Here is a 14148-nt window from a genome sequence, read left to right on the forward strand (position 1 = left end):
GGTTTTCCCCAAAAATTGAATTTTGTGTTCGCGTTAGTGAGATAGGTAATCTAATCAGTGGGTAATTAAGTTTATCTCCGGGGTCTGAGAAAGTTGTGATTGACATAAGACTATATGCCCTTTTAGGTACACCAAAAACAAAACAAAAGCTGCGGGAAAAAAAAAAAGGATATTTCCCAACGTACTCTTTATGATGATATGTATGTAGTTAGTTGTATATGGGAGTGAAGGCCCGTTCGAAACTTATTCTAATTAAATTGTGAGTCAAGAGTCGAGTCTTGTATTTATGATTTACTTGTTATCTATTAAATGGCTTTTGCATGTTGAGTAGTACTTTAGCGAGTGATGCATGTTTATAGTTTTATTTTACTCTAGCCTTGTAAGTACTCAGCTTTTGCTGACTACGTGTTTTGTGTCTTTTGGTCATGGTCTTTGCCTTAATGACCCTATGATGATCCATCATTTGCACTCGCATTGTTGGGGAGTAGATTAATATAGCAGGTTGGTAGATCGAAGTACGATCGAAATCATGTAGCTTGGGATGATTGAGAGAGTTGCATTCTTTCGTGCTTCAAAACTATTTTAAATTATACTTTACGCATGTTTTGGGTAGTTGAATTTTTAATACTTTGGTTTTTGGACCGTTATGGTTCCAACTTGTAGGAGGCCTCAATAATTACCATTTATGTTGGTTTAGAAGTTAGTTGACATTAATTTCCGCTGCGTAATTCTGGTAATAGCCTTAACCGTTATCACGGTGGCGGTAATACTTTAACAATTCCTTTATTTTGAGTTGGAAAATGGGTTTTTAAAAGCAAGGAATTATTAGGGTGTTACAAATAGTGGTGCCATTTTAGAAACTATTTCTTATCACTATTAGGTTATGGTTACATCATAGCTAATTGCAGATCCAGTAGAAGGCCAAACAAATGTTGTGAACCCATTGAATTCATGTGTTAATTCAAACTGGCAGTCACAATTCTTTTATGTATGGTCACATATGTAACCCGAACCCTCCAAATTAAACCGATGGGCCATGACATTTAGTTTTGGTTGATATATTTTCTTCAGTAGCGTGCAGAAGTGTCATAGTTATCAATTATGTCTGTAGTTTGTTACTCTTCTGCTTTCATTTCAAATCTCGAAAATGCTGGAAAAAACGTCTCAAGGCGTACGGATTTGCCAGTTTAATATTTTGTTTCTTTTGTATTGACAGTTTGTTGACGATGACAACAAATGCTATTTGGAGATCAACTACACATTCGACATTCAAAAGTACTGGTAAAACATTGCTATTTTCATGGTAACTCTTCCCATTTGTTACCCTATGGTTGGCGATTTTCATGTCCTTCCAGTAACTTACTCGAACAGTTTGAAAGAAGAGAGCAACTGACAAGCAACTTAGGATTAAAAACCTTTCCCGATCACTCGAGCTAGATATTGCTCCACTTTCATTTTTCCCCCCGCAGTAATATCTCCATATGTGGACCTTAAAGTGTGAAGGACCCATTGTGTTGAAACTATTAATTAAATTGTCAATAGGACATCTCCATAGTTTTTGGAGCTGTGAGGTGGGTCGAAAAGACGAGCGTTCCCTAAGAAATGGCTCGAACAACTACCCTCGCGGATGTGGCAATTAAAAATTTAGTAAACGGGGACTAATTGTGGTCTATAGCCTCCTATTTACTAGATCGTGGAGTCACCATTCAGTTTTTACCGACAATGAGGAAAACTGATAAAACCAAGTTATTCTGACATGAGTAGAGCCTAAACCCATGCTCACCTATTTGTCCACAACGACCTTAGGCTCCCTTGTTAGGTTATGACAAATATAAATCATATATTTCATGCGGAAAAACCATAAAGCCAGGAATCCAAATTAGTTGTCACATAGTCAATTAGCATAATTTAGGATACATAAATGTGATGCGTGCCTTCCCTAGATGCTCCCGAACCGAACAAGAACAAGTTTAGGACTCCAAATGTCGCCCCTCCGTAGATAGTCCACAGCACGTTCGGATCCGCCTTAGATTCAACCAACTAGGATATTCTCTAAGGTATTGTGTTTATTCGAAAGCTTAGTTATATGTTTAGGCAATTTATTAAATTCGTACTTGAACTTAAACTATATGAATACTTATTGAATTGTTGTGTATAAATTGTGATTATGAATCACGTATTTATAGGGTGGAAATTACGGTCTTAGATTTCTACTAAGATTCAAATAACTAAATCAATTAGGATTCTAGTTAAATTAATCCATTAGAATTTAATGTTTAATCAAACACAAAAATATTCAATTCGAGTAGAATTAGGAAAACGATATTAAGCAAGCAATCATAAACGACCAAGGACTCGGTCGTACGTAGCAAAGCAGCCATGCAGCCCACAAGGGGCGTTGGTGCGCTGCTCGGCCCAAGGCAGGCGCTGGCAGCACGCGGCCCATCGTGGGCGCTGCTGCTGGGCCTCGCCTTGCTTGCTTGTTGCGCGCTGGGCTTTGCCTTGCTCGCTGCTCGCGGGCTTCGATGGCCTTGCTGCTCGCTGCGCGCGGGCTTCGCTAGGCGCGGGTCTGGCTTCGTGCTGGGCCTTGCGTCTAGCAAGCTCGTCCGTTGATGAGTCATATTTGTATAGGGTATTTTAGGCGCATTTAGGTTGCATTATTAGGCATTTATATCATTTTAGTTGCATTTAGGATCACATTTGCATAAGTTATCGTTATCGTACTCTATTACGCCCCGTTTGTGTCTTCTTAATGTTTCAGGTGATTTTACGGTCATTTGGATGCTTTCGGAGTGTTATGAGTTGATTTGGATGATGAACGGATGGAATGTTGACTCGAGGATCATTGCATATCTCTAGGGATAATTTTGAGTCAATAACGAAGCTAAACGCTATTTTTCTAAGCATCAAAACGGACAAGCGTTCACTCTTTTGATGATATCTCAAGTTCTACATGTCGGAATGCGGCGATTTTTATTGGCCTAGAAAGTAGACTTCAAGAGCTTTCCAACGACAGGTCACACGTCCTTATAGGCATTGTAGAACAAGAGTTATGACATAAACAAGATGGCTCGACTATCCGATTCGCCCGAAGCCCAAAACGATGGCCCAATCTTCCCCTTGGGCGCGAAAACCAGCGACCCACCAGCGGGCCCGCTGGTTTCTCCGCCCAACTACTTCCACACGCGGGTTCATGCTTTCGCCTTGGTGATCGTCCAATTAAATCTTAGCTTATGTAATTGTTATCTTTTCCTATTTTGTTTAGAATTTGAGAAGCATATAAATACTTCAAGGTCATGCTTTATTTTCCCGAAGGTTTCAATTCCCTAGATTTCGAATTCACGTTCTTTTTCTCTCTTTTCTTCTTCATGAACCCTAGTTTTTCTACATACTCCATCAATGTAATTCTTTGAGGTATAATTGATTTTTCTCTTTATTTTATTTATTGCTTTTAATTATGTTTTCATTCTTAGAATTGATTTTCATTGTTCGTTTCATGATTGAGTAGTTCGCTTTCTAGGGTTTGGGAATCCATGTTTATATTATGAATCCTTATTATTATTGTTGATGGTTTGATTATTCATTGATATTTCTAGTTGATTAGGTTTATATTGTTAATCTTTGCAATCTGATCAATTGTTTGATTAAATCATGCTAATAGGATTTAGAATCGAAAGATCGAATTTTAGAGGCTTACCTACAACTAGCAATTCTGATTATGTTAGCGATCGTACTGCATATGTTGAATTGAGAGTGTTAAGACCCGACCGTAGGATTAACTTGTGCTCTAGATAATTTGAATATTTGAGTTGTTGATGATGTTTTGATTGATTCTGAACTATGAATATGGTGAACCGTTGCCCTAGATATTTTAGTTTATTTTTCTATTTATTTTAGTTTAAACATTGAATCCTAAATTTCGTGACATTGTTAGTTTCACCATACCTTGAAAGCTAGATTTAAATAGCCATCTCTCTGTGGATTCGACCCTGCTTACCCTACTACATTGTTAGGAGGTTTCGTTAGGATTTTATTTTTGACGGGTGTACGACAACCTATCATCCGTCGATCGTTTCGTACGTCACGCTTCCGATTCGTTTTCCGATTCCGAAATTCATTTCTGATTCGAACAATATTTAATATTTCCGATTCCGGAATTTATTTCTGATTCGAACAAATATTTAATATTTCCGATTCCGGAATTTATTTCCGATTCCGACAATATTTCCGATTCCGATAATATTTCCGTTTCCAGCAATATTTCCGATTCCGGCAATATTTCTATTTCGGATAATAATTTCCGATACGTACCATGTTTCCGTTTCCGGCAACATCTACGACTTGGATAATATTTATATTTCGGTTATGATCCATATTTCCGTTTTCGGCAATATCATCATTTCTGGAGTATTCATATTTTGCCTTTTGACGATTTCAGCTCCCACTGGAACCGAGATCCGTCGATTCCGAATATTCATAAATAGAGTATTTTATTCACTTAAATACTTGATCCGTTCACGTACTATTTGTGTGACCCTACGGGTTCAGTCAAGAGTAAGCTGTGGATTAATATTAAAATTTCCACTTGAACCGAATCGGCCTCTAGCTAGGCATTCAGCTCACTTGATCTCACTGAATTATTAACTTGTTTAATTAAGTAATACTGAACGCATTTATTAGACTTAGCATTGAATGCATACTTGGACCAAGGGCATTATTTCCTTCATCCCTTGTGAACCCTGATGTGGAGATCGCTCAATGTACATCCGCAGAGTAGGGATTGAGGGTTTGGGGGAAATTAGTAATACGGGGAGTGCCCAACATTAGCCCATGCGGCGGTCCTTACTAGTTCAATGCAACGACGAAAGGGACATGAATTATATCTACATTACTAATCTGAGTTTATATTAATGCACAACTATTAACTAAACAACGTCAAAATAGTGACTTAGATTGATTTAAGGAGCTAAACAATATCGTTTTGTCTAGATATTATCTTATTAGGCGTGATCAGTAATAGATTATGTGAACAATTTATATGGTGATGAAAGCTATTAAACAGATTATGTAGATTACAATATAGTTTTGGCTATATTTCGGTTCACATGAACACTAACCACTTGTCCTCGCTGGATTTTCTTTTGAGCTTAGAACTTCCCATCAATTTACTGAGCGCTCCTAGATCTTGGTGCGATTCCTCCACAGTTTCCCTCTAGATTCCCTTAGTTAGGCTAGAGAATTGGCTATAAATTCAACTACAGAGGGGATGATTCAGATATTTTTGCGGATAGAGGCTCGATAACAAGAGTTAATTCGGGCAAGGCTATTACGAACATAGGGACGTGTTTAAGCTCCGGTTAATACTCAAGATTAAGGTTAGGAATTCTTTTGGATTTGGTGTCGATTTTCGGATTTTCTAAGCATGTAGGAAATACACTCCATATTCAACATGTACAAGTCTCCTTCTATGATGGTAAAGGTTTTGAGTCATGCAATTACTACTTCTACCTTATGTTAAAAGGCCCCATATGCCTTTAGGAGTTGAGATCATAACTTCGTATCATCTAATTGTTAAATTGTTTGTTTGGTGTTTAGAGACTTAGAGAGTTACAATAGACAATGATTTAACACCATTTAATCGCAAGTTTCGAGTACACTTCTAGCACTACATCATGATTTATCCACATCCAGATGTTAACTTGTGAATTCAAATATTGAACGCGTACAATCTAACAATAGGACCCCTGAAAACCAGATTCATAAATTGATCTGATCCGATCCAAATTTGACAATAACCAAAGCGACTCGAAAACAACATTATTGCACATTCGATTCTTATAGGCGAACGAATTAAACATAAACCATTATCCGGTATGATCATATCCATAACCTACCGTCACAATTTGACATCACTACTTACAACCGCAAACATACCTAATTCGACCGATTGACTTTTCTCGATTATTAATGGGCCATCTACTGGGGCTTAAGAGCGTTATGGATTCTTGGGTTATGGCCCTTATGGGTTGGACCAAAACCAATTACTAGTACATGATTTGGGTTCTAAAATAGATTGATTAGCAAATAAATCAACAACCCAAGCCCAAACTACTTTTAGAATCCCAAATCCAGTTCTTTGGCGACTTCTCTGTTGTTTTCAGACGGTCTGTATCTGAGCACACTGAACTCTCATTTTTCAGGTATTTTCCAGAACTTCAAAGCTCTTGTAGTCCTTTGTTTTTCCCTTAATTAAATCGGTTTCCCTGGATTTTTATTTCATTTTTGATAATGTTAATGTGGACATTTCTGGGGTTTTTTAAAAATTTGTTGCACTTTATTTTTTGGAAATGTGGAAGAGTATGGTTCTAATAATTTACGGGTGCAGAAATGCTCATTTAGGTTTACTGATTACCCAAAAAATCAGTGATTCGAACCCGAAATGACAATGGGAAGTAAGAGAGAGAGAGATGAGCAAACGGATGGTGAGGTAAAGAGGCAGAAGGTGGAAGAAGAAGAAGAGGCGGGCTCGCCGAAAACGCATGCTTTTGAGAACCCGCTTCTTCCACTAGCTTCATACAACGACGACGATGAGGAGGAAAGGAGGAGGGAGGCGATTCGAAGGCGTGATGATAAGGCGAACGGCAAGGAAGAAGCAGTGGTTAATGGCAGTGTGAATGAGGTTGATGGTGGTGATGATGAGGATGATGGAGACGAGGATGATTTCGGGTTTCATCAAGCAAAGCGCAATCGGACCGTGGAGGTCAGGAGGGATTGCCCTTACCTTGATACTGTTAACAGACAGGTACTCGAATTAAAATCCGATTTGTGTTTATTGGTTGTTTGAAGCTTTTATTATCTGATTCTAGTAGTTGTTTATTAGAATCTGTAGTAAGGAGTTATAATGTGGGATACCTTGATTCTTGAATGAATTGGTTGTTGAAAATTTGTAATTGCCTACTAGATTAGAAGGCAAGACGGATCCAGAAAGATATCATTTCTGATTTAGCTGCTTCTGTAGGATAATGTTAAGCATACATAAGTTTGGGTAGGAGGTGTTGATTGACTTGATTCGGAGATCCGTGCTGAGTAATGGGATTGCTATTAGGTTAGTATTGGGAGGGATTGGGGGTTCTGCTTTGTTATACCCGAATGTTGTTTGAACTTCTCCGTGGAGTTTGCAAAACATATGGATCATAATTTGTTAGAATTTTGATGTTAGGATGGCTTTGTAATACTTAAACATGTACTCCCTCTGTCAACAAAGTTATAGTCATATTACTCACACCAGCGACATGTACTAATTTTGGACGTCTGAGAAAAGTTATCCCAAAAATGATAATGGTGTACCCTTGCTTAAGTTGATTGATGTTGATAGTGTAAAAATGGCCGACTATTATAAGGGTCTTTTAGTGAAACCGGGTCATATTCATAATTACGAGGAGTTAAAACAATGTGATAATTAATGACAGGTGGAGTATGTGTTGCTGAGATATTGGTAGTGGAAGGGGGAGGTAGTCTATTGTTGATTTGTTGTAACTATTTGAAGAATTGTATTTATAACTCCATCTGTTGGGGTTGTTCTCTTGATGATTTGAAATGTCCATTGAACAGTTTGTGTTGAGATATTGTGATAACTTGTAGGCGACCTTGATTTTTTTAGCACTGGGGGAAATCGGGAATCAACTTTTGATATTTTAATGTACTTTTCGGTGTATCATTTGTTTTTACGGGAGTCTGATCTATTAACATTCTTTCTTGCAGGCTTTAGATTTTGATTTTGAAAAGTTTTGCTCAATCTCGTTAACAAACTTGAATGTATATGCATGTCTGGTGTGTGGTAAGTATTACCAAGGAAGGGGCCCCAAATCTCATGCATATACTCATAGCCTGGAGGTGGGGCATCATATCTTCATAAATTTAAAGACTGAGAAGGTTTTTTGCCTTCCTGATGGATATGAGATCAATGACCCATCTTTAGATGATATCCGTCATGTTCTAAATCCCAGGTTTGATTCATTTTTTTCCTTCTCCTTTAGGCACGCTGGTTATTCGTGTAATTCATATCAAATTATAGTTCCTAGAGTTATGATCTTCTCGAAGATGTGGTGTATAGAAGATAACTATTTTTTGCTGATCTTTCTTGTATGCAGGTTTTCCAGGGAACAAGTTGAACAGCTAGATAGAATCAAGCTGTGGGCAAGAGCTCTTGATGGCTCTGATTATCTCCCTGGACTGGTATGTCATCTGTGTTGACTGGCTAGATAGGCCTCCTCAAGTCCTCATCTATCTGTTAAGAAATAAATATTAAAGTTTTTCATGCCGTGTTGCAGCAGATTAGATGGCCATTTGAAATTATTCTGTTTTCAGGTAGGACTTAATAACATCAAGGAGACTGATTTTTTGAATGTTACAATTCAAGCACTTATGCGAGTTACACCCTTGAGGAACTTTTTCCTGATCCCAGAGAATTACCAAGATTGTAAATCTCCCCTGGTTCATCGTTTTGGGGAGCTCACTCGTAAAATCTGGCATTCAAGAAATTTTAAGGGACAGGTATAAACATGGTTATGTTTGACTTCAGTTGCGAATGTAATATTTCACTAGCCAATTAGTGTGTTAAAATTTGATTTTGTCATTCCAGGTGAGCCCCCATGAATTTTTGCAGGCTGTGATGAAAGCGAGTAACAAAGAGTTTAAAATAGGTGCTCAATCTGACCCGCTTGTTTTTCTGACATGGCTCCTTCGTACCCTTCACAAAGCACTCTAAAAGAAAAACACGAGCATCATTCATCAGTGCTTCCAGGTAATGTCTCCGTCTACGTACATATTTGGCATTACATGTTACCACTCGTATCTAACTTGCCTAACACAACAGGGAGAACTGGAGGTTGTGAAAGAGATGCAGAGTAAAGGTATTGAGAGAAGAGAAAGCGGGGATGATCAGAATGGTGGATCCGAAAACCCTAACGTTGTCAGAGAAACTTCCAAAATGCCATTTCTAATGCTACCCCTTGATTTGCCGCCTCCGCCACTGTTTAAAGACGTGATGGAAAAAAACATTATCCCTCAGGTATCTAATCCTTAATTGCTCTCATGGTTTCAGATTGTTGAAAGCTTTTTGGATTCTGAGTGTGTGTTGCTTTTCATTTCATTTTATTCACACGTTGAGGTAGGGCAGCTGTATTTAGGCTTTTGGATGACCGAAAGTGGGTGGGTTAGTAGCATGTTGCATGAAAAGAGTCAAAGTCAAACATCATTTCTGCCCTATTAACCTAAAAGAGTAACCTCAATGTCAAGGACTAAAAGAGTAACCTCGATGTCAAGGTACGATGTTGCATCAATGCCTGTATAAGCGCCTAAGCGGTACTATCCTCTGCCACTTTTCTTGAAATTAGTATTCCCTAGATTGTCCTTCGATTCTTCTGGGGCTGTTATAGCAACAGCTTCAGAATAGAGAAAGCATGAGATGTAAGGCAAAGAACACCTTTGTTTCCCAGAGCACTATTCCCATTATACTCATCCATTTGCTCGTTGGTCGCAGAATCGGGAGGCATGGTTGAATATTAAGGTCTTAACTTTGAAGAAATGATAATCTGGGAGGGAGTTTCCCTGGTTAGATGTTTCTATAATGGTGACACATTCACACTTGTAGCAATGAATGTGCTAGCTGACTATTTGGTGGGTGGGAAATTATGGCTTTGCTAGCAGTTGTAGCTATGCCCTCCTGTGAAGCTCGCTATATCCTCACTACTGAACTGTATCTAAGCACAAATCACGATCTACAGATAATTCGAAGTTGTTCTTCAGGATGTATATCTTGATTTGTCAAAAAAGAGAACTTTAAATTTCTGTAAAAATATTGGGGATTTCTTTTCTAGTTAGGCATCCATCATGTGTGTCTTTTGGCTTCACCATTTATATTAATGTGTTCATCTTTTCCTCTTTATTTTTCTTGGTAACTGATGGATTTGGCCCATCTGCGTTCTTCTAAGGTTCCACTTTTCAACACAATGAAGAAGTTTGACGGAGAGACCATAACAGAAGTTGTGCGTCCTCAAATAGCTAGGATGCGATATCGTGTAACCAAACTGCCACCTTACATTATTATGCACATGCAGCGTTTCACGAAGAACAACTTCTTTGTTGAGAAGAATCCCACCCTTGGTAAGTACAATGCTTCATGCTATTATTTTTTTGCGCGTTATGGGACTAGTTTGTGTCATCACAAAGTGGGTTTTGCTAATTTTCTTCTTTATCTTCCTTTTAGTGCAACTTACCTTGTGTTCAACTAAAGCAGTATTTTGCCAAACTTATACAGTTATACTTGAGCTGTATTTTTGTTAATTGATACAAAATATGCTTTGTTGTGTCGCTTAGTCAATCTGCTTGCTTAAGTTCACTTGCTTTTTCTTATGGAACACTTGCCATTATTCAGCTACTAGAAATCTACTATGGACTTGTAGGACTCCACAGACCATTAGATTACATAAGCATATTTTTAAGGAAAATTTGGAAATATTAATCCAACCTTTGGCCGATTTTCTTTTATTAATCCCACATTCGACATATTTTTTAATAATCCCACCTTTACTACCCGACGACTTTTATTGGGCTTAATTGACCAATAACAGGTGAAAAAGTCAACAATGTGGTGATAAAGTGATGATGATGACTGAATATATCGAGAGAGAGTACTGCCACTTAAAGACATATTACCGTCTACACCAAGTTTATGACATGTTAGGCGTAATAAAAGTCGTTAGGTAGTAAAGGTGGGATTATTAAGAAATATGCCATAGGTGGGCTTAATAAAAGAAAATCGGCAAAAGGTTGGATTAATATTACCAAATTTTCCTATTTTTAAAAGGTTGTTATTACTCAGAACATGCCCATCCCGTTTCCAGTGTGTAAATCAGGCGTATACTTGCGACACATTGTGCCTTTCCAGTTTCTATTTCTGTTATTTAGTTATTTTGATGACTCATTTCCCTAAGTTTACGTCACAAATGTTTCTTGCCAGTTAATTTTCCTGTGAAAAATCTCGAACTGAAGGATTATATCCCTTTGCCGACACCAGAAGATGATGAAAAATCTCGTTCAAAATACGATTTAATCTCAAATATTGTCCATGATGGCAAACCCAGTGAAGGGTCGTACAGAGTCTTCGTTCAAAGGAAGTCAGAGGAACAATGGTAACTTGGTGCCTCTTAACTTTTTAATGCTTTTGTTCTTTTGGACAACTATATACTCCTGATGTCAAAAAAAAGAACTACTTCGTATATACTCCTTCAGTGACTTTGTTCTGGAAATAATTAACTCATTGTTTTATTCCCTCATAATCAAGGGTAAAGGATTCATCTTCACCATGTTCTAATAACTTCTATAATAATTGCTCATTCCCACATATTTGGCACTTCAGTCATATTTTACTTCTATAAATGTTGACATTTTCTTGGATATCTCAATACAGCATATCTGCATATGTTACAAACTTACAATTCTTTCCAGGTTGAGGGAGTATCTTCTTCCTATAATGTCCGGCCTTCCCGCCTTGTTTCTTTTGCTTATTTTGCTAATAACATTCGAACTGTAAAATAGTCTTGCGCTTTCCAGCTCATTTCAGTCCCTATTCGGTTCTGTGCAGGTATGAGGTGCAGGACTTGCATGTTTCAGAGACACTTCCCCAGATGGTTGCTCTTTCGGAGGCCTACATTCAAGTGTATGAGCTACAAGACCAACATTATTGAAAACCTCCATTGGATGACAAAGTCGCCATCTATCACTGAGAAGAATTACTGACATAAGGCTCTAATATATTTATTTTTATTTTCACAAGAGTCGAGATGGAGCATCATCTTTGTGGATGAAACCTATCATACACTATGATAAGCTTGTGGAGATTTATGCTAATGACTTGGCTAATGGATCTAAAGTTAAGGGTCCAGGAGATGAGTTCGAGATGAATGAAGACCAATCCACTAAGAACGGAGGTGATGGTAATCATGTCATAGATGAATCTGGTTCTCATTCTCAAGCTAACACTACCCCAAGCTCTTCTAGACAATCTTTTAAAAGAAAAGCTCCTGAAAATGATCCACTTGAGGCAGAGTTCATTCAAATTTCTTAATCAATCTCAAGCTTATTAGAAGCGGAAAAGGAGTGTGTTGGCTATGAATGAGATTAAAAAGGCATTTACACATGAGGTTGATGTTCATGAGCAAATTAGTGGTAATAGAAAGGAATTGTTCCAAATATTGTGTGCACTCCCTGGGCTAACCCCGGAACAAGTTGTTAAGGCTACACGTCTCATCGGTCAAGACACCGCCAAGATGGATTTATTTTTTCCTATGCCAGATGACTACAAGGTGATGGATCACATTAGTGACTCTCAAACTTTTTTTTGGAGAAGATAAGAAATATTCAATTAGCTACCCCGTAATTCATACTGAACTCACCTTCTCACAGGTGTTGTAGCCTTTTGTCTTACTGATCGAACTAATTTTCCCAGGTAGGTGTTCATGTAGGAAATTGATGTGGGGTTGTCTTAATTTTCATTTTGTGTTTGCTGAAACTGATGTAGCTCCTTCTCAGGTAGGTGTTGGAGTTGATGTAGTAAACTAATGTAGGAAATTGATCATATAGTTTGAGGAGATGCATTGTGTATAGATGCATTGATCCAAGTAGAATGTATTCGATGACGTGGTATTTTGTTGGAGAACGTTTTGGGATGTATTCGATGACGTGGTATTTTGTTGGAGAATGTTTTGGGATGCTCCTTGTTTGTGTAGCAATTTAATTATGTTTTAGAAAAAATAGTGATAAAATTTATCTTCATTACTACACATGATCCGGGGAAAAGTTGAGAAAGAAAGTTGACATTATTTTAGCATATCATTTTAAAAGGGTAATATAGTAAATTTGTTATTTAATCTCTATCCTTAGTCTCTACCATGCCAAACAAGGATAAAATTAATGAATTACCATGTCAAACAAGGGATAGAGATAAAATTAATGAATTTCCTATGTTAAATTCGCTATCCTCATCCCAATTTATATCCTTTTTCTCGATATTGCTTATGAGCTTATCAGCATATTTCTCTCTTTCCTGTGGTTTGCAGTCTTTGCACATCCCTATTAACAAAGATGGCCATTAATGGAGAAATCGTCACATCTTCTTCCTCATCTATTTTCTTTCTTTTTCTGGTTTTTTAAATAATAATAATTAGGGGCGCAAAAATGAGCTGAGTATTGCCCTGTTCATGTTCATTTAATTTAGGCAAGCTCGATCTCAAGCCCGAGCTTTCAACCGAGCTAAAAAATCTGTTCAAGCTCGGTTTGTTTGTGTTCGTGAACGTCTCATTTATTAATCGAGCCGAGTTCATAAACGAGCTTTTTTCTTAAACGAGCTTTGCATCTAAAGTTTAACCATTTGAAAACATAATTTTGAACGTGCACTCATTTAGCCATTTAAATTCAAAATATTTTTATTCTATGATATTTTATTTTGTTAAAATTAATGTCAAAATACGATGTTTTAATCTATAATCATACAATTGTGTATGGAAAATTTGATTATGAACACAAATAGACGAGCTTGTTCATAGACATGAATAAACGAGTTGTTCATGAACATAAATGAACGAGCATACGTATGTTCATGTTCAAGCTCGTTTATTAAACGAGCTTTAAAAGTTGTTCAAGTTCGGCTCATTTATTAAATAAACAAACTTGGACGAATTTTAACCGAGCCCAAACCCGAGTAGTTTATTGAGAGCCAAGACTCATTTGCCCCCCTATGTACATGAAGACTTTGGTCCCTGCTCATTTTGAAGGGGGTACAATGGTGGAGATTGCACAAGAGGCTGTATAAGAGCAATGAGATATCGAGAATTCGAGATCCATTTAGAACGAGAAACTTTGGATCTGTACACGGCCCAGATGGAAGAGTTCAATGAGGCCCAAAGATTGGCCCAACAGCGTGGGCGGAGTTTTCAACTCCTTGATATGACCCGGATTATGTTGATGAGGCCCGATGGACACCCGAGTACATATGGGCGTCTGGCCAAACTTACATGGCCTAGTGGCTGTGTCCAGTTGCCCACTGGTGCTTGCCAGGGCCTATTGATAGTTGGAGTCATATCAGCAGAA

The 14148-nt window shown here is 37.8% G+C and overlaps 1 pseudogene; it reads left to right on the forward strand.

Annotated features, from left to right (window-relative positions):
• The first annotated feature begins 6207 nt into the window (after positions 1–6207).
• Positions 6208–12760, forward strand: LOC110786848 (uncharacterized; annotated as a pseudogene).
• The last annotated feature ends 1388 nt before the right edge of the window (positions 12761–14148 follow it).

Source organism: Spinacia oleracea, chromosome 1 (genome assembly GCF_020520425.1).
Source record: "Spinacia oleracea cultivar Varoflay chromosome 1, BTI_SOV_V1, whole genome shotgun sequence".
NCBI lineage: Eukaryota > Viridiplantae > Streptophyta > Magnoliopsida > Caryophyllales > Amaranthaceae > Spinacia > Spinacia oleracea.